At 42.3% G+C, this 24,637-nt stretch overlaps 1 protein-coding gene across 1 annotated transcript in view; it reads left to right on the top strand.

Moving 5' to 3' along the window:
* The window catches only part of LOC119437017 (uncharacterized), a 62,904-nt gene extending 43,417 nt beyond the window's left edge, over positions 1–19,487 (top strand). The window contains exons 6-7 of the mRNA XM_049660218.1: positions 3,799–4,065; positions 18,973–19,487. The gene's annotated coding sequence lies outside the window, so the exon portion shown is untranslated. The remainder of the gene's footprint in view (positions 1–3,798; positions 4,066–18,972) is intronic.
* Positions 19,488–24,637: the final 5,150 nt, after the last annotated feature.

Here is a 24,637-nt window from a genome sequence, read left to right as displayed (position 1 = left end):
ATAACGGATGTAACAAAGTAATTCTGGCTTCCCCTTCAGCTTTGTTATAAAGAGGTTTTACTGTATATCTTAGCCTGCTTATGTGAGGGTGTCTATTTGATGTGGCGTAGCCGGAAACAGAGTGTTGAGTGCTGGTCTTGTCAATTTTGATTACCCGCCGGGGTAGCTCAGTCAGCTAAGGCGTTGCGCTGCTGAGCTCGAGATCGCGGGATCGAATCCCGGCCGCGGCGGCCGCATTTCGATGGAGGCGAAATGCAAAAACGCCCGTGTGCTTGCGTTGTAGTGCACGTTAAAGAACCCCAGGTGGTCAAAATTAATCCGGAGCCCTCCACTACGGCGTGCCTCATAATCAGAACTGGTTTTGGCACGTAAAACCCCAGAAAGAAGAAGAATTTTGATTAGTTTAACAAAAGAAGATAATGCTAAGCGTATGTTAAGCTTACACTATCATGAGTACACATGGCACTAATATGAAAGGGAATAGCAATGTCTGTAAATATGTTCAGACGTCAGAGCTCCCTCACAGCTATATGGTGTGTAGGTCTCATGTTGAATCCTCCCAATGGAACTTCCTTTATTTCATTGTAGGAAAAAAAAAAAGAAATGTCTTCGAACGAAAATCTAGTGTTTGCTTGCAAATATTTGTGCACCATGTAACATGGTGATAGAATTGGTCATAGTTAGTCATTCTCTTATTATAGTCATTGCTGATATCAGCTATATTTCCTCGTAATCTGGCTGTACATACGGTTTTGGGAAGGTGCACAGCAAAGATAGAAGGAAAGAGTTAACCACGTTTGCAGCTGTAATTGGCTGCTATACATTTGGCATAGAGTTTCTTACCATAACACCATAGAAGGAAAGAGTTAACCACGTTTGCAGCTGTAATTGGCTGCTATACATTTGGCATAGAGTTTCTTACCATAACACCTAGAGGGTAATCTGGTGCCACTGTCTATGGGAGTTTCCCAAGAGCACTGTGCCGTCATGGGAATGATGGGATATGTGTCTGCGAGGCTTGTGTTGGCTGTTGTTGTATGAGGCTTGGTCTAAAATGTGGATATGGCTACACAAACACTGCGTTCTTAAAATATAATGTATATAAAAAGCTTTCATTCGCCTGTATTATATCTCAATAAAGTTTACTCAACTACAATGCAGAATCAAGTGAAGAAAAGCAAGAACAGACAAGTTGTTCCAAAGCAAGCGAGAATCTTGTCGTCTGTCCTCCAACATTAACGGCCAGCTGATACTTTTTACGTTTCATATAATTGAACATCCAATAATAAGTCCTCAAAATTGAACAAAACATGTTTTTGTGTATAAAAGCTAAAACAGCCTTTTACGTGCTGTTTTAGCAGAAAATGAATCACTGTGACAGACGGAACGGTGCTAGCCAGGCGCATCTTCAAGGTGTCCTGGTTCGCCAAGAACGATGCCAATCCGAAGTCACAATATACCGGCATTCCCATGCATACCACAGTGCAGCAGTGCCACATTTCCCTCTAGGTAATATAGTGTAAAACTCTATGACATTCGGGAAAGGGGGACTTTTGAAAGGCAAGAAGGACGACAGGGTTTCAGGGTATACACACCTGCATTTAGTGACATAGCTACAGGTGGTTGTGGAGTCCAGTTGACCTAGCCTAACCTAACCACATAACTGCAGTGGTGCCTTTGTGGCCTTTTGCATACAGGAGTACCTTGTCCAGTGTCCCAGGATTTTCTTATTTGAAAATAAGCTCTCGTCTAAGCAGCCAAGACTGTCATTGCAGGGATCTAGTCTCTTTGACTGTTGAAGGAATGGCTGTATCACAGAATGTGTTCTCTGTCGTTTCATAAAACCTACATGAATTGCAAGAAGTTCAGTTGGCCATCCTAATGACGATTGAATAAGCATTCATAAATGCAATGGGAAATGGTCTGGGTGCACCTTCAAGAAAATTTAATTGTATAGCTCTGTGTGTTTTAAGAGCCTTTGAGCAGAAATCTGCTTTGCAGCCTGGAGCAAACCATAGAAAGTCGAATCTGTAATGAAGCATGCCTGGAACACGTTTTGGTTATTGGACACTGTGATTAGCTTTTTTTATACCATCACATGGACATTTAGTGCTCATTTATAACCACAAAACTTCAGGTACTTTGCAGCAGCAGCAGTCTGAATGTAGGAGGATTCAGTCGGTTGATTAGTCAGCACCCAGTGAAGAAAGAAAAAAATAATAGATTTCGATTGGATGACTGTTGATTTATAAGCAGTTGTCAAAATCTACAGCTTTCATGTTTTGTTTGAAGAAAAGCATGGTACACGGGTAGTTATTGTATAGTGTGCATTTCACAAAATGAGCATACTTCTGTCACTTTTAAGCTGTCAATGTAAGTTGTGGGAATGTGGGGCTGGTCAAGCTGCTGTAAATGCAGCTTTTATCCATATTCCTACCACTTATGTACAGCTGTATGCAGAAATATGATTAATAAAAAAATATTCTTTATAATAGTGGCAATTTAAGTACTGCATCCCAGTAGAAAAAACAAACAAACATTGAGTCCAGTTGGATTTTTCAGTGGGACCCAATTGGTTCCAATTGGACATCATCGGAGGCCCAAGTTCCAATTGGGCTTCTTGAGAAGTCGAGCTGGTACCAATTGGGCATCATGAGAAGTCCAGTTGGTTCCAGTTGGACATCACTGGAGCTTCGTATGCCAATTGGTCCCAATTGGACCCGATTCGAAGTCACTGTGTAATCTTGCGAAACAACGGAATAGTTGATTATAATATAGCACAATTATAATGTTAGTTTTAAAGTAAAGGATCTTTGTATTTTGGTGTGATCAATGGAGAGAAGCATTTAGCTTTCTGTCAGGTTAAACATATTTGTCTTGAAATTTTGCCATTATCTCATGATTCACTGGCACCACTAGGTCAACCAAATTTTGCTCACATATATAGCACATACCTGACATGCATCTCTCATAGTGAAGTGGTGAGTGTTGGATATGTCAATGAAGAGAATTGTAGTAGTGTGTTCATGCATGACTATGCTTCTCGAAAGGAGTTTCAAGTATATCCATGTCATGTCAAGGTTAGGGCCCATCTAGCCTTCTTTTTCCTTCCTTTCCTTCATTTTTCATGTTGGTCCCAACGAGTCCAATTCAGAGACCAATTAAGTCCAATTGTGTTCAAAAAACTGATTGGTCCAATTGGACCTGTTGGATATTTCCAGTGGGTGTCCCAAAACACAATTGTAAATATACAATTGGTTCCAATTGGATATTTCCAATTGGTTTGAGCAATCTTTTTTTTTTGACTGGGATGCCAGTTGGTCACCATATTAGTAAGGCAATATCAAGTGCCTAGTGTCACATAGCAGTAGCAATTAGCACAGGGATCCAAAGACAGGGCCACAAATTACCTTTGATTTGAAATGAGTCAATGTACTGCATTCAAAAGATTGCATGCACTGCAGGCCATTTGTAGGCAAAAGTCATGTTTGTACTGCTGATATAATGTAGCAATGAAACAAATAAAAATACTATATGGTATGTGTGTACTGTATCTGCACTATCTTCGTTGCGCTCTACTTACACATATGGTCCTGTTATTTGTTGATAGGTGTATGTTAGGCTAGCATAAAGCTGCATTCACAGCTGCCACAGCTGAGTCAATTAGAGTATCGTGTTGTGCAATGAAAAGTAAAGCTGTCATCAACCCGAAAGTGTCACAAAACTATGAGTAGAAACTATATGAGTTCTTTTAGGAAAAAGACTCCCAGCTGCGAAAATTTAACCCTGTATATGCAGTCTGTGGAGACGAGAGTTCCTGGACATGGCCATATGACCCCCAAGAAAGAAACTGCGACCACAGACTGATGATGTTCATGCCTGTTCCGACAAAGAGAGGCCTGCCTTAACCAGCTGGGTTTTCCGAAGTTTGCTCATCACAGCTTGGGCCATCCTGTGCCACAAGAATATGTTTCTGCAGCGACCGTGAAAGGCGCCCGCCCCCCACCAGTCCAACTCTGCATTAGCACCTTTGTCCTGCAGTTTTTTACCAGCTGAGCTAACCAGGTGGGTCAAAGATGGCTATAGGGAAAGAAAATGAACAACTTTGAGCATGAAATTTTCCAGTTATCACTTACCATTAAAGGGAAATAAGTAGATCCTTCAGTGTTCATACGGACACCTAGTTTACACGGACAGTTGGCAGGGAAGGAAACAGCTTATGAAGTATCGGTCAGGCTAGTGATTTGTTGCAGATAGGATGGTGGACTCTCGCTGTTTCTGGTTAAGGTATTAGTAGTAGACTGAATAATAATCAAGAGTTTCAGATATAGATTAGAAGGCAGATTTAATTCCACTGCTACAGTTTTTACATCAACCAAACTAATCTTGTGTTTGGTGGTCTAAGCATGTTCAGCGACATTGCGTGACACATGCCCCTGTTGACACCATTCCTGTGCTCGGTAATTCACCTGTTTAGATTCCCTGGTTCGCCAGTGTAAGCAAATTTATAGTCATCACAAGAAACCTTGTACAGTGTAGACAGCTTATAACGTAAGTCGCCGGAGTCGCGAATATCTGCACTGGAAGCGGTACCGCACTATAACCAAAACAACTATTTTATTGCGATAATGGACACTGCAGGTGCATTTCTGCCATTGCTGTCACCGTGCTCTAGGTTCCGTATTCGCTTACTAAATAAATTAACAAGCACGGTTTCATGCACGCACAAGCAAACATGAACACATCTCACTCGTTGACCGCGGAAACGAACTGTCAAAACGCTAGAGTGACGAAGCGCGGCGAGCGAATTGACCTTCGTGCTATCATGCCTCTCGCATCAACAGGATCCTATAAGTGGCGAAAACACGGCGTGTGGCGGACTTTCCCCGTCGCAGATTGCTTTCAAGATAGGGCCAAAGCGATCGTATCACCGAAGTGGATCGTCGCAGATTACATCCTGCTTCAGTCCACTGAAACCGTTCCGCATTGCTTTGCTGGCGAAAATCCTCTCCTTCTGTTTGCACCAGTCCTGAACGCAAGTTTCGGATTCTCCGAACACCCGTGATGCGGCCGGATTTCCGTCTGTCTCCGCACACATGATCACTTTCCTTTTAAATGCGGCGTCATGATGAACTCGGTACTTCATGCTGATAGAGCAAATGCAGAGAACGTGAAGACAGACGGTAGACTATTGCCTAAGCACGTGTACTGCAGCACATGGAGGAATAAGCTACGGTAGCTAGGCTCGAGAGTAGCTAGGCTCGAGAGTAGCTAGGCTCGAGAGTAGCTAGGCTCGAGAGTAGCTAGGCTCGAGAGTAGCTAGGCTCGAGAGTAGCTAGGCTCGAGAGTAGCTAGGCTCGAGAGTAGCTAGGCTCGAGAGCAGCTAGGCTCGAGAGCAGCTAGGCTCGAGAGCAGCTAGGCTCGAGAGCAGCTAGGCTCGAAAGCAGCTAGGCTCGACGCGCGTGCGAGGCAGCCATTTTGAAATGCCGGCGGGTATATGGTAACGCAGATTTAGGGTCGTACTCGATTCTAATGTGCATGCAATTTTTGGACCTGTTTTATTGGAAAAAAGTGCGCGTTAGATTCGAGTAAATACAGTACTTGCCGTCTAGGTTGACTGCTAAACTTTCAGGCAGCCGCACTGTAACCGGTATTTCGTGTCCCGCAACTGCACTATAAGCGATACGCGTGTACATAGAGTGCTATGGGAAAATTGATGGGAGTCTGAAAAGACCGTATTATATCCAGTCCTGCACTATAAGCGGTTACGTTATAAGTGGTCTATACTGTATATGATTCCAGGAAACTTGCTGTATGGAGAGCAGCTCTGTCTTTCATGTTCACGAGATCAGAGGGGGACATGCATCCTGTGCTTTTTTAATATACATGCCTGGGATCTTGTAAACATTAAGGACTCACTCTAAGGACTCACTCCTGCATAGCAAGTTCTATTACTTATACGTATTATCTGCAAGGTGTCTTGCAATTGTGTGTTTGCTTAAATTGGGGAAAGAGGCAATCTAAACAGGAGATTAAGCAGCACATGTCAAGAGATGTCATCACTGACCATGCATAGAGCATTAATGTAAGAATTATTGGTATGATGTCATTCTGACAATGGAATAAAATCTGCTCTTGTCATCCATATCTGGAATCCTTGATAATTAAGTCTACTAAATACTACCTTTAACCCTTTCAATGTTGGTTTTATTTTTGGAGGTGATGCATCCCCAGCGCTGGATTTTTCTCTCAGATATTATAAAAAGAACACAAGGGTTTATTGTTGGTTGTGCAGAAATGAAAAAAAAAAAAAAATGACACTGGTAATAGCAAATTATCTCTTGGTGTGGTCCTCACATTCCTAAATGACAAAAGGAATAGTCAAAAGGAGCATGGTGGGACAGAAACATGAAATGTACTGGTATGTCAGTGGTGTTGAAAGGGTTAAGGAGCCCTGCGATGCAAATTATGCATGTTGTTTTTATTCCACATTTGTTTACTATAGTATGACGATGCTTCAACAGCAGTGGAAGTGCTGAGATCAAAGTATTTCATAGTTTAATTTGTACAGAATTCAGTTTCTGCACCAACAATTTTCGGTAGTCGATGTGAGACAACAGGCATGCATGTGACACATGAGTTAATGTTGTTCATTTTATTTGGTTGGGCATGAAGATTATTCCGTACATGTTACGATCGTACATGTACATAAGTTTACACTAAATGTGCTCTTCACCTCTCGTCGTGTTAGGCCATTCTTCTAAAGGTGTTTCATCATATGGAATAGCACATGGTGCTTCACTTATTGCAGGATATATGTACGGGGTGATCAGTTTCGAGTTTTCCTGGAATTTTTAAACATCGCCTGTTGCAGATAACATAATTGTAGTCCTTGAGCTGCATTATTCAGAGAGGCAGACAGTACAATTGCACGAGAAATCGAAACACATATTGAACTAATTTAAAAAAGTCACTTCATAACTAATTACTTAATGGCACATATTGCAATTTACGAATTGTAGCTGGTGAGTTTGCAAAGCGTATCCATTTGTATTAGATTTCCAGAATGACAAGAGTTAGGAGATATGTGTCATCAAACTTGCCATGAAAATGCAGTGTTGTTCTGCTTACTTTTTTAACAAAATGCTCTGGAACTCAGATGTTCTCTGGTGCGCCGCAGCTGTTGTCCACTGTCTTTAAGTAGGGTGTATGACCGTGGTTGGTCTGCTGGACCTACGACTACAGCTGGAGACCAGTTTCTGCGTATGGTGTCGTACACTGATACTGGAGAACCGCTGTGAAGCTGGGGTAGATCTTTGGCTGTCCTGTTGTAGAAGATTCAGGGGTGAGAATCCTGCGGCAATTGCACCATTTTGATACAAACGCAGATTCCTGTGCCAAACTGTGCCAAACACGGAAAATTGACAAAAATTGCACCAGGCTGCGCCAGAATGGCTTCGGCATGTGTGCTCCGGCAGTGTCCGCAAACAGTGAGCGGATTTGTTCTTCGAAAAAGAGTGCTGATCACATTCCGCAGACCACGCAACGGCGCCTCCCGCACAGTTTCTTGTGATTTTCGGGCTTATGACATTGGACTTTTCGGCGCTTCCGGCAAGTGGCCGGTGCGCACGTGGCCACTCCTGGCTGTTCTCACTGCTGTTGGAACGGCCAGGGCGGCTGTATTTAGAGTGTACTAGAATACGGTTCATTCATACGGTACTAGAATACGGTTCAGCGGCGCGGTGCTCCCTATAGCTGAGGCGCAAAACAACGAAGAGTAGGCTGAGGGCACTGCGAGCGAACTAGATATTATAGGGAGGTGCGCGCTGCAGTGGGTTCAGTGGGTGGGCGTCTCTATCCACAGGGCCAGTATACCGTAAAAATATTCCAATCTGTTTTTATTCCCACATGGGCGAGGCCTGAGCCATTTTGACACATTGTGAAGGGTTAATGGCGGATTTGGAATAAAAAGTCGCATTTTCGCCTGAAAGGCGAAGCATCGATTGCAATAGCACATTAGTAGACAGCTATACGAAGTAAGGATAGTAGTTTTATCGGCCGTATAAGTTGTAAATATTGCCTTACTTAATTAACAAGCATGGTGTCACGCGCGCACAGGCAGACGTGAACACATCTCACTCGATGACCACGGAAACTCACTGTCTAAACGCTGGAGTGAGAAAGTGCGGCAGCAGTATCGAGCAAATTGACCTTCGTGCTGCCTCTCACTTCAATGCGAACTAAGCGGCGAAAACACAGCACGCATGAAGCTATGAGCACTCGCACTCTGTCTGTCCCATCGCAGACCGCTTTCAAGATAGGGCCCACGCTGCCGCGCCAAACAGAGCAGCCGCTGGAGAATGCCCCCCCTCCCTCCCTCAATTCCCCACACGGTGCCTTGCGCGCAACCGAAGACTGTGCGCTTTCTCCCCGCTTTCCTCCCTTACACGCGCGAGATTGAGCCGCCGTTGTCGGCTCACCCTCGCACGATTTCACTCGCACATACAGCATACAGCACACGGCGACGATGTTATCGCTCCTGAACTTTATATGGCACATCACGGCGAAGACGACGGCAGAGATGCGCCTAGAGTGTACATATGATTGCTATCGCAATAAAGACAGATTGGGATAGTTTTAGGTTATATCAGCCCAGGGTGGATTGCGGCTCTCTGGGTATGCGGTGACAAATTGTGACCCAGAAATTATGTTAGCACATTGATTGGACGCATAATTTGAGTACATTTTCTGCTATCATCATGAGCATCGGCGTGGGAGTATATAGTTCAGTTCAGTTTATTTTCCTTAAAGACCCCTGACTTCAGGGGTATTAGTTCGATTGTAGTTCCACTGATGTTTTCGGCATTACAGGAAAACATGCGTTGTGCCGCTGCTCGACCCACTCTTCCATATTCTAGTGTGCTATATCTGCAAAGCGTGCTTCTACCATGCGCTTTGTGTTGGGTTATTCTCTGTTTCATCATGGTTTCGAAGTGCACTGCCATATTCCATTATTCCACCAAAATTCAGATTGGCCTGCTCCAAACAGCTCGAAAATTAAATTTACTCTGTTCCAAGCTGCTCCAAAATGCTGTTTTGTCTGCACCAAACTGCTACAAAACGCAATTTTACTTGCTCCAAAAATTGCCTCAAAATGACTTTGGGCAGTCCCACCACTGAAGATTCATTGCTTTTCTCTTGTTTCATGGAGACGATTGTAAACGGATTTAGGCGGCACAGTCCGAGGTTCCAGGTGGCTGGAGAGAACCGGCAGTTGCGTTCTTATTTAGCGGCCCATCAACCTCTGAGTGGGTGACTTCAGTTGTTTGTCCCTTGGCATATTTCGCCACTCCAGCAAAGCGCTGTAAAATTCAAAAGTTTCAAAAGGACACTTTGTTAGCAACTTCTTCGCCTCCTGCACGGCACGCTCTGCCATGCCATTGTTGCGCGGAGAGTACGGGCTTGAGGTTACGTGGGTGATTCCGAGCTGTGCAGTAAAAGATCAGAAGCAGGCACTGTTGAACGGTGGGCCATTATCGGTGCACAGCTTTGCAGGAATTCCATGAGTCACGTAGACGAGCATGCACGCATTGATTACTGAGGCCACTGTTGTTTGATTCAACTTCTGAATCTTGAGGAAAAAAAAACGGACAAAGAAACGGGTAGAAAATCACGAGGATTAGGTACAGCTGGCCATCGCGGTAGAAAATATCAAGCCCGACAATTTGCTATGGTAGATTTGGTATCTCGTGGCTCAGCATGGGCAGTCTAGTGTTTCTGTGTTTGTGCTTTTCGCAAGCTGTACATGACGTAGCTAGAGGTGAGATGTCTGCTTTCATGCCAGGCCAAAACATTACCTCTCTGGCTTGCATCTTCATTTTTTCTTCACCCCATGTGCGGTGTGTAGCAAGCGGAGAACTTCCGGTCACTTGGCTGGAGGGACCATGATTTTGTTGCTCCTGAGTAGCAGGCCTTCCTCGATGTGCAGCTCGTCGCGGTAGTGCCAATATATGGACGCTGGGCATGCGGCACTTGGTTCTTTGTTTCCAAGCATTCTATGCTCGAGTAGCTGCGTAGTTCAACCATGGGTGCATCTCTATTGGTGTCGTGCTTAATACTTTCGAGCTGCTGGTCTGACACAAGAAGAGAAGAAATAATGTTTTACTTGAAATTCTTCTGTCTCGTTGCTTAGTTCAGTAGCACTTGTTTAGCTCTTTTCCTGGTTTGTATGTTACTTTGATTGGGAATCTTTGCAAAACAAGCCTCATGCGTTGCAATCGTACTGGGCATTTTCATAGTGGCTTTATGAATATCGATCCTAGCTGGTCTGTGATCTGACTTGACGATAACCTCGCACTGCCTTAAAGATGTAATCTTCAAATTTTATGCCACCATGAACTATTGCCAGTGTTTCTTTTTCGATCGGCCTGTATTGCTGCTGTGCTTCTATTGGCGAACATGATGAGTAGGCCTGTCCTGCAGAATAACGGCTCCTACTTCGTGCTGGCTAGCATCTACTGACAAGGTGGATGGCTTTTCTTGGTTAAAATAGGCTAGGACTGGTGCCTATGTGAGGGTTGTTCGAAGCTGGCGAAAGCTGTCATCTTGCGGGTCTGTCCAGACCCACGCGGTGACCTTATTCAACAGATCGCGGAGAGGCGCTGACAAGGTAGACATGTTGGAGACGAAACGCGCCACGAAGTTGATCATGCCGAGAAAAACGTGAAGTTCCTTATGGTTTTGAGGCGGCTTCACCTGCATGATGTCCAACTCTGCTGGTGTCCAGGCACAGCCCTTCTGGAGTTTGAACATGGCCCATGTAGCAGACTCGGGGCTGTAGAAAATTGCGCTTTTTCTTATTGAGCTTCAAGTTGTGTTGTCTACATCGTGCCAGCAAGGCTAGCAAATTGCTGTTGTGTGTCTCCCCAGTCAAAAAAAGCAATTGACTCCAATTGGGAAATTTCCAATTGGTACCAATTGGAAAATTTCCAATCGTAAATTAGTACATAACTGGACCAATTGAACCAACTGGAACGTGACCAAATGGTTTTTGTTGAAGTGACCAATTGTACCCAATGGGTGCCAATTGGTTTGAAACCAATTGGTTGGAATGGCCAATTGCACCAGTGGGCAATACCAATACACATATATACCCCACAAAGCAAACCTAAATAGGATTCCAGCTGTCAGAAACAGGTTTGCTATAGCCTTAGTACTGCATGCATATATAGCTATAACTCATTCCATTTTCCTTGAACGGGTTCATAAACTGAAGGTATGATTTCCCAGTTGGTTATGTTCTAGCTAGTTTATTCCTATTGGTAGTCTAATTAGACTCAGTTGGGAATGTAAGGTGGGCCTAGCTGGTTCGAACTGCCAAGTCCAATTGGACTCGATTGGTTCCATCCCTGACTCAATCGTAACCAATTGGAGGTGAGGATTTCCCAATGTGCCCAGTTGATTCCAATTGGCAAGTCCAATCGGACCTAAATGGTTTCAGCTTTAACTCAATCGTAACCAGTAGGAACTAGGGATTTTCCAATCGGTTTCATTTGGGTCTAGTTCATTTCAATTGGCAACTCCAATTGGTTCCTCCTCTGATCCAATCGTAACTGGTTGGAAGTAAGCATTTCCCAATTGGTTCCTATTGGTCCCAGTTGATTCCTATTGGAAAAGCTAATTGGAGTCAATTGTTTTTTTTTACTGGGTCTCACGATTGACTCCACACCAGGATGTCATTCATTACTACAGCCACGCCTCTCAAGCGCTCTAGTACTTGGTGCATCACCCAGTGAAATATTTCCGGCGCGGACGCGATGCCGAAAGGCTTGTGCAGGAATCTGTATCGCTCATAGGGTGTGCTCGTAGTACACTTCGTGAGCTCGGCTCGTCTATAGCTTTATCTGCCAAAACCCTGACGATGCATCTAGGGTAGGGGAAGAAGGCTTTCAAGTGCATATTGTGCAGCAGGCACTTATTGCTGCATTGCGTAGCAATATGGGAGTATGGGCGTTATACTGAGCCCTATGCACGTGTAGGTTGCAATAACAGTTACTCATTTATCCATGCTAAGACATCCGGCAAAAGTGTAAGTGTCTGTCTACGGGCCAAAGCAGCTGGTTCATTCATTCCTTCAACTTCAGTGTGACGAAACAGCGTTGCTGAATGGAACACGAGGAGACAGACACGAGTGCTCTTGCCTCCTCTTGTAAAAGCGCTGCTCTTTTGCCGAAGTATGTAACAAACCGCCCAAACTGGCACACTGTTGTCACAGCTGACCTTGTGGTAAAATTTTCTCGTGCCACGGGATGATGTGACCATTTGTAAGGTGTGGAAAATAAATGACACCATTTCCTGTTGCCTACAATGAGCTTTGCAGTTGCTGACATTCCCTGCACTGCCCACAATGAATAAGTGGTGTATTGCAGCTGTGAGGACTCAACTGTGTGTGAACCATTCTTAGTTAATGTACAAAGGGGAATGTTATATATGGGGAAATAGGGCTCTGCACTTCCTGTATAACACTGTACAAATTGCCTTGGCGTATGTATTTGATAACATGTCCGATATTTTTATATGCTCTTTTGCAAACAAGCAGTTAGCCTCTCAGTGTAAGTTACAGAAGGTGCCAAAACTGTACCATAAAGACAGCAGAAGAATGCACTGCTAAATAAAGTTCACAATTACATTAATTTCCTATGTCTTATGGTGCGAGCTTTCAACAGGCAAAGCAGCTCTGGTTACTCCCTTCCAGACGTAAAATTTTATGTGAAACTATAGACAGTGTGAAGCATAGTTCCCATCAGAATATACCAACCAGCTGCTCAAAAAATATTTACAGCCAGTACCAAATGAATGACAGTCAAAAAATGTCCAGTGTGTTAAATTATTTACACTGTTATAAAAAAAGTTTTGCTTTAAATATCTGTTTTGTATTATTTGGGTAAACAAATGGGGGGCACGACACCAGCTTTTAGAATGATGCACTCACCTGTTCGTGCTCTTTCAGGTTTCGTGCCTTGAATTTCCTTGCAACGCACCTACTGTGGACACATCGCAACTTTGTACCCTTCCAAATGCGACCCGACCCGAGAATTGGACGAAGCCGCCTATTCTGGATGAGCGCCCACTGATCAGTTGGCAACTGGGGCCATGTACAATCACCCACTCTGCTATCAGCATTGGACTTGCACGGGATATAAGCTGCAACCAGACGTTTTCTTGGGGCACGACACCGCTTTCAGAATGAAGCACTCACCGTACGTACCTCAATCATTCATTATCTGCTAAAAGCTCAGATTGTTCTCTGTTCATGGTGTTTTGCCCCAGACACTGGTTGCATATTCTCGCGTTTTGCTGGAAAAGAACAGCACTCTGTATTGGCAGCATGCTCTTAGCACTTTCTGGAGATGTGGAATCGAATCCCGGTCCTTCTGATAATAATCAGGAAATCATACTTGCAACTGTACTTGAGACAGCCCAGAGGATTGAATCTGGCCAAGACGGTATCAGGAATGACCTATGCGCCCTAAAGCAGTGACAGGCCTCGGTGGACGTAGAGCTGAAACAGCTATCTTCTAGAATTTGCATAATCATGGTCGACATGGATGCGAGTGCGTTCATTACACGAGTAAATACAGGAAGTTTAAAGACAGTCAGTATGCTGTGCGCAAAGATTTTTCCTTTCAAACACATCTGGCCCCCCCCAAAAAAAGCTACTAGGCTTTGCAAAGACTAAGGGCGGGTCCTTCAAGATTCGTGTTGATAAACTGCGCATGAACGATACTGTATACATGTATGACCCTGTTTCTGGCACAGTCACAGAATGTACCCGATTGCAAAAATGTAGAACTGTTTCACACAAGGCAGACTATCATTCCCATCCTTTCTATGGTGGTACTACACATCCTGCGCCTACCGATATCATTCACCAACATACGTAGCACTTTTCCAAAGCGTACCGAACTTGGCTCTTATCGGGCATCCTAATGTTCACTGAAACATGGCTGCACCCAGATACAACAGTTCACGAAATCTTACCTGATTTCTGTGATTTTGTTGTTTATTGGAAGGACAGACCTAACAAAAGGGGTGGTGGGGTAATCATAGCGCAAAAAAAAGTTATATTTCCTCTTTTCGTGTTAAAATTTCATCACTCCTAGAAATTTTATGGGTTTGCACCACATCTTCATTTAAATACCTTATTGGAATTTGTTACTGACCATCCGATAGTTCAGACACTTTCGTGATTGATCTGCATGCCAACTTCAGAGATATTAGGATAAACTTCCCAAAAGCCGAAATCTTTTTATTCAGTCATTTCTATTGCCCAAATATCAACTGCAGTACCTTAACTGCATCGGCTCGCGACTCGGTTAATATTGTTGAACTAACCTTGGACTTTTCGTTAATGCAACTAGTTCACGAATCTACACGTGGTCTTAACATATTAGATCTTGTTCTCACATCAGCTCCCGACAATATAAGCCTGATCACCCTCGCAGACGGTTTCAGTGATCACAAACAACTTCATTTCACCATAAAATACCCTCTTGCCAACGCAGCGTAACGTCCAAACTCATGCACCTTCGATCATAACAGGGCAAACTATGATGCAATTAACCTCGGGTTGCGGAACTTCTGCGATTCTTTTCTGCCACCATTTTCCCAGCAATCTGTTAATGAAAACTGGTGTCAGTTTAAAGAGGAATTATCTCAGTTGATGAACACTTATACCTCGCACATGTTTTCGCACTAACTCATCTAAACTGTGGTACCACTGGAACCTTCGTACTTTAATGAACAAAAAAAGCAACTTTTCAAAACAGCTAAAGGGCTCGGATTACCAGCATCATGGAAAAAACACAGAAATGCTGGCAAAGAATATTGTGCGGCCCTCTGAAAAGCAAGGCACAAGTTCATGTCACGAGATCTTCAATCCCTCCATAAGCACAATCCAAAAAAATTTTGGAAAAACAATTTCACCTGCTCAAACTTCTGCATATTTTTCGCTGGTTGATGAGGCTGGTGACCTTATCGCCCAAGATGAACGCCCTCAGACTTTTAACAACTTTTTCACTAATATGTTCACGAAGGAAGACTATTCCAATATTCCATCGGCACCTGATTATGATTTTGCCTACATGAGCCCCATAGAGGTTACTGTTAAAGGCATTGCATCATTGATTAATAATTTAAAATTAACTACTTCGTCTGGTGTTGATGGTATTAACTCAAAAATTCTGAAACATCCCGTTGATCATTCCAGCGTCATACTGAAGTCATATATATTCGACAATCTCTTTCTACAGGTGAGATACCATACGAGTGGAAAATTGAAAAAGTCATTCCAATTTTCAAATCTGGTGACTGAACTAACATTGCTAACTATCGCCCAATATCACTGACATGCAAATCTTGCAAACTTTTCGTACATCTCATTGCATCTAACATGGCACTACATTTAGAAAGCAATGGTTTTTTTTCTTGAAACAGCATGGGATAGGAAGGGGCTATCATGTGAGACACAACTACTTGAGTTTACTAATGAACTACTTCTGGGCATGGACGAAAATCTTCAGATTGACTGTTTATTCCTTGACTTTGCTAAAGCCTTTGATCGTGTTCCACATGGTCGTCTAATAGCAAAACTATCTTCTTTGCACCTCGATTCCTTAACAATTTCTTGGATAAGAAACTTCTTATCCTTTTGTAAACAGTTCACTTCAGTTGATAATTATTCATATACCCTTAATGATGTATTATCTGGCGTACCCCAAGGCAGTGTAATCGGTCCATTATTGTTTCTAATCTATATTAATGACTTACCATTAAACATCACCTCGACAATCAGATTGTTTGCCGACGATTGCATTATTTATCACAAGATCTGCTCTGTTAACGACCATATAGCTCTCCAGGAAGATCTCGACCGCATTACTAGCTGGTGCTCATCATGGAAAATGTTCTTTAACACTAATACCAATCAATGGCATTTAGCTGCAAACGATCCAATTCGCTATATACTTATTCACTTAATAACAGTCCAGTCACTTTCGTGTCATCATATAAGTACCTCGGCATTCATTTTTTACCTAATCTCTCATGGACAACCCACATGGTATGATAGTATGATAAAACTTTATTACGGTCCCTTGGAACGCGCGTCAGCACGTAGCAGGCTGCTCCCATCTCAGTACAGAAAGACAACCCACGTGTCATAGAAAAAAATCACTGCTAAAGCTAACCGCACATTAGGCTATTTAAAGCGCAACTTCAGAGGCGTGCCCACTTCGACTCGGCAGCTCGCCTATCAAACATTTGTTCGCCCTTAACTTCAATACGCATCTTCCATTTGGTCACCTTATCAAGAATACCTCATTCATTCCCTTGAACGTGTACAAGATCGTACCAGTCGTTTTATTGCCCGAGACTACAGCCGAAATTCCAGCATAGCAAACATTAAGACATCATTGTCCCTTCCGTCCTTAGAATCTTGCAGAACAATCGTACTTATTTGCCTCTTCCATAAACTTGTTTATAGCCTCATCCATTTGCCCTACCCCTTACACAGCCGAATCGCACATTGTACCGACTGCATAATCACTTTAGTGTGAAACGTCTTTTGGGAAAAACCACACCATTCAACTCATCAGCCTTGCCACGTGCTATCATCTATTAAAATGGTCTTCCCGACAACATTGTTCAAATCTCTGACCCCGTTATCTTCAAAGAAAATATATGTCGCATTTTGTTTTGAAGTGTTTCTTTTTAGTTCCATTTTTCAGTTCATTTATTTATTTCCTAATGTATAACAATGTTCAAATAACAATGTTCAATGTGCTTCTGTTCGCATACAAGTTTGCAACCCCCCTCACATAATACTCCAGTTGGAGCCTGTGAGGTACCTGAATAAATAAAGAAAACATGTAGGAAAAACATTTCATTTTATTCTATTGGGTTCCATATAAAATTCTGTAGAAGACATTGAAGCATGTTTAAGTAAAAGCTCGTTCATTATAATTCAGAGAAAATTTATTTGGAAAAGGGACAGCCTTATTGTGCTATCCCTCATTGCATAGTTATCACAATCAAAGTTAACTGGCAGGTTGTATACTTTCACTGACTTTGATTGATTTTTCTTGGCAGTTGCTGCTATGTTTCACATCACATGACTGAACTGCGTGAACACGAACACTGCTTGCTATATATGTATACCCACTCTAGTGCCCCATCTGCTTACAAGTAAGAAATTGTGACTTAAAAAAGACATTGAAGTATGGAAAATAAATCAATGTTCACAGTTCCTTTCAGAGCAAGACTGACAGCATATTCCGCCATTTTAGGCTTCATTTAAGTGAGCTGTCATTTTCCATTTTATTGCGTGCTAGCTTACAAACTGGAAAGTATAGCTCACTGAAAGGGACACTAAAGCAAAACACTAGATCAGTTTAGACCATTAAAGCGTTCTTTGAAAACTCTGTTGTCATTAATTTCAATTAATAGGTTGATTATTAGAAGAGAAAAGGAAGGTGAAAGTTGCAGTTGTTGAATTTTGCGCCGAATCGCCAACGCCGGTACGTCATTGTGACGTCACGGATTTCAAAGCATTTTTTCGTATTCAGGCCGCGTTGGCTCAGCAATAGTTGCCGAAACTCGCCATGTTCAATCTTTGTCTCCTTTAGAACACAATGTAGTCTATCTTTACCGCTAAACAGTTAACTAGGCCCTAAAAGACGCTGTCAAAATCCATGGCGTCACAGCGAGCTGGTGCGGGAACTTCAAAGAGGCGTCGCCACCTGTCTTTTGTTATTGTGCTTTTTCTGGCTTACCAAATGTCTTATCCCAGTAAGAGTGGTATTTTTCATTATGTAGAAGAGTAGTTTACTGCTACAGAAGAAATAATTTTTTTCTTTAGTGTCCCTTGAAATTAAGCCTAAATATGCTGTGAGTGTTTCATCCAAGCCAAAACCAAGCAGGTTAGCTAGTCGAGGTGCCATGTGATGAATATATTTGCTGAAGCCAAGTTAGTTTGAAGTGTACAGTTAATTTAAAACATTCAGCAATATACGAATGATTTGGACAAACTTGAACAAGTGGCAAGCATGGACCATTGCTCGGCCAGTTTACTGCTATATGGCAGCAAACTGGCCCATCAGTATTAGCGTACAATCAAACCGAAGCCAGAGCTCACTGAAATGAAGCCAAATGTAGCGGAATATGCTACTCAGAAAGGAACTGAAGATGCCATTGCAATGATTTATTTTTCTTTACTTTTTTCAAGTACTACATCACAATTCATGTTGTTTGCATATATGCACTAGAGTGGCCGTATGAAGCAGTTCTTTTGTGTTTACTCGATTTATGCATTTGACGTGGTACACAGCAGGAACTATTGGTCAAAATATTTGAAATGCATTTGACGAACAACCTGCAAATTACCTTCCAACATGATGACTATGTCATTAGGAGCAGCTCTCTTGCAGCTATGTGTCCTGGCCTTGTTGGCAGGCTACCTTTTTAGGAGGTAATTGGATGACGTATGTGCTGAGTTTTGAAGAGAGTGTGCTTCAAGTTTAGATGCGACTCACAACCACTGCTGTTGAGATTGCAACCCTCGCAAGGCCCTCCTCCCTTGTCTGAAGAAATTACGTGTGAATTCAGTTTCTTCTGCATCATTTGCATGAGTTAAAATATTTTTCAGAGAGATTTCAATCAAAATACAAATGAGTAACAATTGTCTTTGATAATAAATAGTTAGTTTTTTTTTACATTGACTTTAGGATAAGCATCTGTTTTGAGTTCCCTTGAAAGCTATCTTTATGGCTTAGAAGTGCTAGCGTTAATGTAGCTTAAGAACTTATGCCTAACATGTAATTGACTAACTTCTCTCTTGTTGGAGCAGGATCGATTTTGTGTACTTTTTTGCTATTTTGTATGAATGCATACCAATTCGGTGAACCTTGTTTGCAGCTGTCTTCCATATAGAGATGGGCATTGACATGGCAGAGGGGCTTCCAGAGAGTCTGAAGCTGACGGATCATATTGCCTTTCAAGAAAGATGAGTGATACGTACTGATATAGTTATTCCCTGAAATAAAATGTGCAGGTGCTTTTGGTACTAACGAGGAGTTTGTTTTCTGTTACTAATTTATTGTTACTGTGATGGTAGCTGGAGCTTTTTGTGGTAATTTGATTCTGCTAAAACTTTATTTGCAATTATTCAAATCAAATAATGTGCAGCCAACACGTGTGCACATAAGCATAGGGATCATAAGCACACATGTCAGCTAATAACAGCGCCTAACAACTTGGCGGCCCACAGTGTAAATGCTTGCCTCTACTAGAAAAGACCTCAGTTATCCGAAAAGCGAAAACAAAAACAGAAAGAGAAATATGGGAAGCTCTCGCAATCAAAAAAGAAAGGGACCAGTGTGTAAGCACTCCCTCTATGACGCTTACAGAAGCTGAAATCGAGTTTGCAGGACAGAATGGGTGCACACAATTAAACTCAGTGCATGGTTCTGGCTATCGCGTTGTCACATGACATATCACTGTCCTCCCCCCCCCCCCCTCCTTTTCACTTTGTATATTAATATGTTCTCTAACAAAAATAAAGAGTTGGTAGTTCGCACTTCGTTCGTCCGCATCCTTCTTCCTTTCTTTGTCATCTTTTTTTTTTTGCCAGTGTAAAACTCAGTGCAACATAATCATGACTTGTATGTACCTCAAAAGCATGGACACAGAATGGAGGAAGAGGTCAAGAAAGTTGGCAACCAAGTACAGGGTTATTGAAAGTGTAAACACACAGCCAGAGTCATCAAAAAGCATAGAGTTAATATAACCAACTCTTGAGACAAAACTCTTCGTAGCACCCATGCATTGAAATCGGCAACTGCAAAGGTGCCGCCACGTTGCTACTCTCTGCAGGTGCACAGGCACATACGACGAGATGAGATTCAGACGAGACGTGCAATCAAAGCGATCCCGAGCCTCCCTCATTATGGTGGCGCCATCTAGTTCAGGCGCCTGCAAACGCATTCTTTCACGCACCGTACAATTACATGAAAATTTTATAGTCATCGGATCTTTCTGATGACTATAAGGAGTGAACTTTACACATTGTCCACACGTACGTGCTATGTGTTAATGCCTGTTCTTCTGTAATATTTTGAATATTTTAGCATTACAAAAATGAGTCATACCAACATGGTGGTGCCGTAATTTGAGGTTACCACTTTTTGCGCTCAGCTTTTCCTCTAGGGTTAGTATATTAACTCTATTCCAAAAAGAAAGTGAGCGAAACAGAGATGGTAAATTTGGATGTAAAGGACAGAAACAAGAAAGCCCATAGAGATTTATAAAAAGAGCAAGAAAGAAATTGGGCAGAAAAATAGTTGGATATAACACAAAGGGCAGTGCCATGCTATTTGTGGCTAGCGTTGCCAACTGTCCTGAATCTAGCGAGAGAGTCCCTCCCTACTTTTGAGTACATGTCCCGAATTCCGACTTGACCCATTCAGGGACGGCCAAATATCCCGCCTTCTGTTAAATAAGAATGAATGAACCAGATGTCTTTTTTTATATAGTGCTGACAGCTGAGTTGCACAGTCTCCTCTTTTGTCTTCTGTTGAATTGTCATGAAGACAGTTACGTTTTTGTCATGGTTTAAGTTCTCTTGTAGGCCCTAACCGTTCACAGTGTACTTCTATCTATACGGGTAGCTGCAATATTCAGACAACTATACTGCACTTTTCTTGATGTAAATTGAGACTTGGTAGAACTAAAGAAAATTGTAACCCCCCCCCTCGCCTTTCCCGACTTCGTTGACTCGAGAGTTGGCAACCTTGTTTGAAGCCCGAGCTGGCTGTCTTGAGGACAAAAGCATATCGTAGGAAATATGCGTCACAGAATGAGGCATGCATGTGCTGCAACAAAACCCAGAAACGACTCGGCACATATTCATTGAATGCCAAGGTATTCACCCAGCGAGACCTGCATGGAACGTCCACCTTCCAGAAGCATTGAGATCCATAAAGAATGGAAGGATTAACTAGTCAGCAGTCGAGATAAGTAAGAAGTTTAGAGTATTGATGGAAAAAATGCAGGGAAGAGATTGATAGAACCGGAGTCATTGCAAGCGTAAAATAGTGGTACAGTATAGAGATAGAGCTTTATGACGAAACTAAAGATTGAGATCAGATAAGGAAAATGCTAGATGGCGATACATGTGGTAAAACCTGATTTGATTAAGCAGGCGAGGGGACTATTTGTTGCCACCCCGTTGCAAAAGGGATGCCAAAAGGAATCGGGAGAGAAAATCTGACAGAATGGGCAGCTGGTGCCTTGCTTTTTAAGGCCCGAGCTGTCTGCTTCAGCAAAAGTCTGGAGTCGACTCAGCACATTGTTATGAAATGCTAAGATATTCTCCCAGCAAGACCTATTTAGGGTATGGCCACTTTCAAAAAGCGCCGAGTTTCAAAGCAAATGGATATGATAACTGTTCAGCAGTCGAGATAAGCAAGCGACGTTGAGGCACAGGTAACTGTACAATATTGAGATAGAGGTTTTAATGAAGAAAGAAAAGATGAAGGAGAGATAGGCAAAATGCTAGGCTGCAATAGATAAATATAATACCTGATTAGCTCAAGTAGGCTAAGTGACCATCTATTGCCACCTGTTTCGAAAGGAGATGCCAGTATAAATAATCATTGCCATATTGGTATTTTCCTTCCAGAGATAGAGGTGCACTACACAGCCATGAAGTTGAAAGAAAGAGCCAGGTTTATTATGTTGAAAGTGTTTATGCATCTTATGATGCATGTTTAAGCATTGGAAGACAATTGTGGCCCATAGATCATGTGGTGACCATTGTGTCTGCAAAGCATTACACCAATGTACAATGTTAAAACAGCTGTACGTTCAAACAAAAGCTCACATGTTCTACTCCTCGAAAGAGCCATACTCTCTAAATGTTAGCGAGATGATGTCATGCGCATGGTGCTTCCGTGTCGCACACATGCAGCCTGCAGCGCACTATATCTAGCAGCAGCAGGAACATCTAGGAAATTCCCACAAAACACTGAGCGTGCATTGTGGCCTCCGTAGCATTGCAATGAGCGAGAGGAAAGAAAGAAGGCGGGAGTTGTGATAAATTAGTAGGTAGGACATTGACTCGGACTAAGTCATTAAATCTAGACTGCCTTTAATTCTCTCCTGGATTAGGGGTTCTTTTATCATTTCGACAGGGGTTCACAGTCACAGGCAATTATTCGTCACCTCTAAACTAATTCACATCCAGCATTCTTAAAGGGAAAGTTTTAGGGCCCTTGCTAAGCCCAGTTTCTATCAATGAATTGCTTTTATACCATTACCTCAACCATCAGACTTCAAAAATTAAGTCAGGTTAAAATATTTAGGTATGTACACTTATTTGCTGGACATCTCGCATAAAAAAAAAAAAATTATAAGCCAAGGGATCTCAAACTCTTTTTTACTTAAAGAGCAACCTTCCAGACACACCTTCCCTTACCCGCAAACCTGCTTCTCAAACTGTTGTCCAATCTCAGTTCAAATGATCGTCGATTTAGTTGCCACATTAGCAGTATCTCATTACATCTCTCGAAGCCATCCAAAATTGTGGTGCATGCTTCACTGTTATGTCTAGAAATTGTTGTCATCTTCTTTAGAACCATGGAGATCTCTGTCGCACTGCTATGCTAGCTGCATAAAGTAATCTACAGTCAGCCCCCCTCAACTTTGTCTCCATATTCCATACCGTGTTGAACTTTGCACCACCTTCATAATCAATGCACCCTCAAGTGCCTTTTTGGATTAAGAAAAGCTTTCTATACTCTGGCTTTCCCATATGCCATGCCATACCTCTCTGGAATAACCTTTCAGATTTCATCACTGTCATATCTCTGATCCTGATGCCTTCAGGAAGTAGTTGCCACATACTGAACTTGCTTACATTACCTTTCACAAACATGTGCAAAACTGCTTGTTATCTCAGCCTGTCAAACATATATGCAGAAGTGCTTATTATCTCAGCGTGTCGGAGGTCAGTTTGCTTAGGAGTAGAGTTAACAGCTGTTTGGTATGGGTTCACATTGTTGTCCTCAAAACATGGCCCATACCCATGAGGGAGATTAACTGTTCTTTAGAATTCAGCACGGCTTACAGATGATGAAGAAAGAGAGATCTTGACATGAGTGCAGGCTAGTAGCTGAGAGTTTATACAAGAAAACTTTTAGAATCTGGAAAAGCAATGATTATCTGCTTGCACGAGACCATGCAAGAAACTACATGATAGAATAAAACATTAAAAATATATTGACAGAAAGAATGTGGTCTCAATGGCTATACCCTGTCAAAAAAACAACAATTGACTCCAATTGGGAAATTTCCAATTGGTACCAATTGGAAAATTTCCAATCGTAAATTAATACATAACTGGACCAATTGAACCAACTGGAACATGACCAATTGGTTTTTATTGGAGTGACCAATTGTACCCAATGGGTGCCAATTGGTTATAATGACCAATTGCACCAATGGGCGATACCAATACACGTATATACCCCACAAAGCAAACCTAAATAGGATTCCAGCTGTCTGAAACAGGTTTGCTATAGCCTTAGTACTGCATGCATATATAGCTATAACTCATTCCAGTTTCCTTGAACGGGTTCATAAACTGAAAGTATGATTTCCCAGTTCGTTACATTCTAGCTAGTTTATTCCTATTGGTAGTCCAATTAGACTCGGTTGGGAATGTAAGGTGGGCTTAGCTCGTTCAAACTGGCAAGTCCATTTGGACTCAATTGGTTGCATCCCTGACTCAATCGTAATCAATTGGCGGTAAGGATTTCCCAATGGGCCCAGTTGATTCCAATTGGCAAGTCCAATCGGACTCAATTGTTTTCACTTTGACTCAATCGTAACCATTTGGAACGGGATTTTCCAATCGGTTCCAATTGCATCCAGTTCATTTCAATTTGCAACTCCAATTGGATTTTCCTCTAACCCAATCATAAACGGTTGGAAGTAAGGATTTTCCAATTGGTTCCTATTGGTCCCAGTTGATTCCTATTGGAAAAGCTAATTGGAGTCAATTGTTTTTTTTTTTTTTTTGACTGGGTATACTGACAACTATTTCATTGTTCAATCACGTGCCAATAGTTATTCTTCCTATAAATCTAAAGAAATATCTACTCGAAAAGTACTAAGGACAGCTGGCTGATACATGTAATGCCATTTTTTTTCTTGCGTGATTCATTTCTTTCATATCTTTCCCTCGATGCCTGTGCCTGAACGAAACCACGATACTCTCAAAATCTGCTGCACAGCCGCATTCATGGCAGTAAAGAGGCGAGTGGACAGATAGACGTGTTGGGCAATTCAGTCCTCATTCATCAAAACCATTGTTAAATTACAACTCGGCACATTCAAAGATAGTAAAAAAATGGCATAGTTATTACAACTCTGTGGTTGGCGATGGCTAATATCCGAGCCACACAGACTCCTCCAGTCATGTTCGAGCTTGATCAGGATGGCATTTCATGACTATGATTGGCTCCCTTTCACCACTTGCTCAAAGGAGCCAATTGCGGTCAAGTAATTCGATCTTGATCGA

This window comes from Dermacentor silvarum, chromosome 1 (genome assembly GCF_013339745.2).
Source record: "Dermacentor silvarum isolate Dsil-2018 chromosome 1, BIME_Dsil_1.4, whole genome shotgun sequence".
Taxonomy (NCBI): Eukaryota; Metazoa; Arthropoda; class Arachnida; order Ixodida; family Ixodidae; genus Dermacentor; species Dermacentor silvarum.
This window is presented reverse-complemented; position numbering and strand designations above follow the sequence as displayed.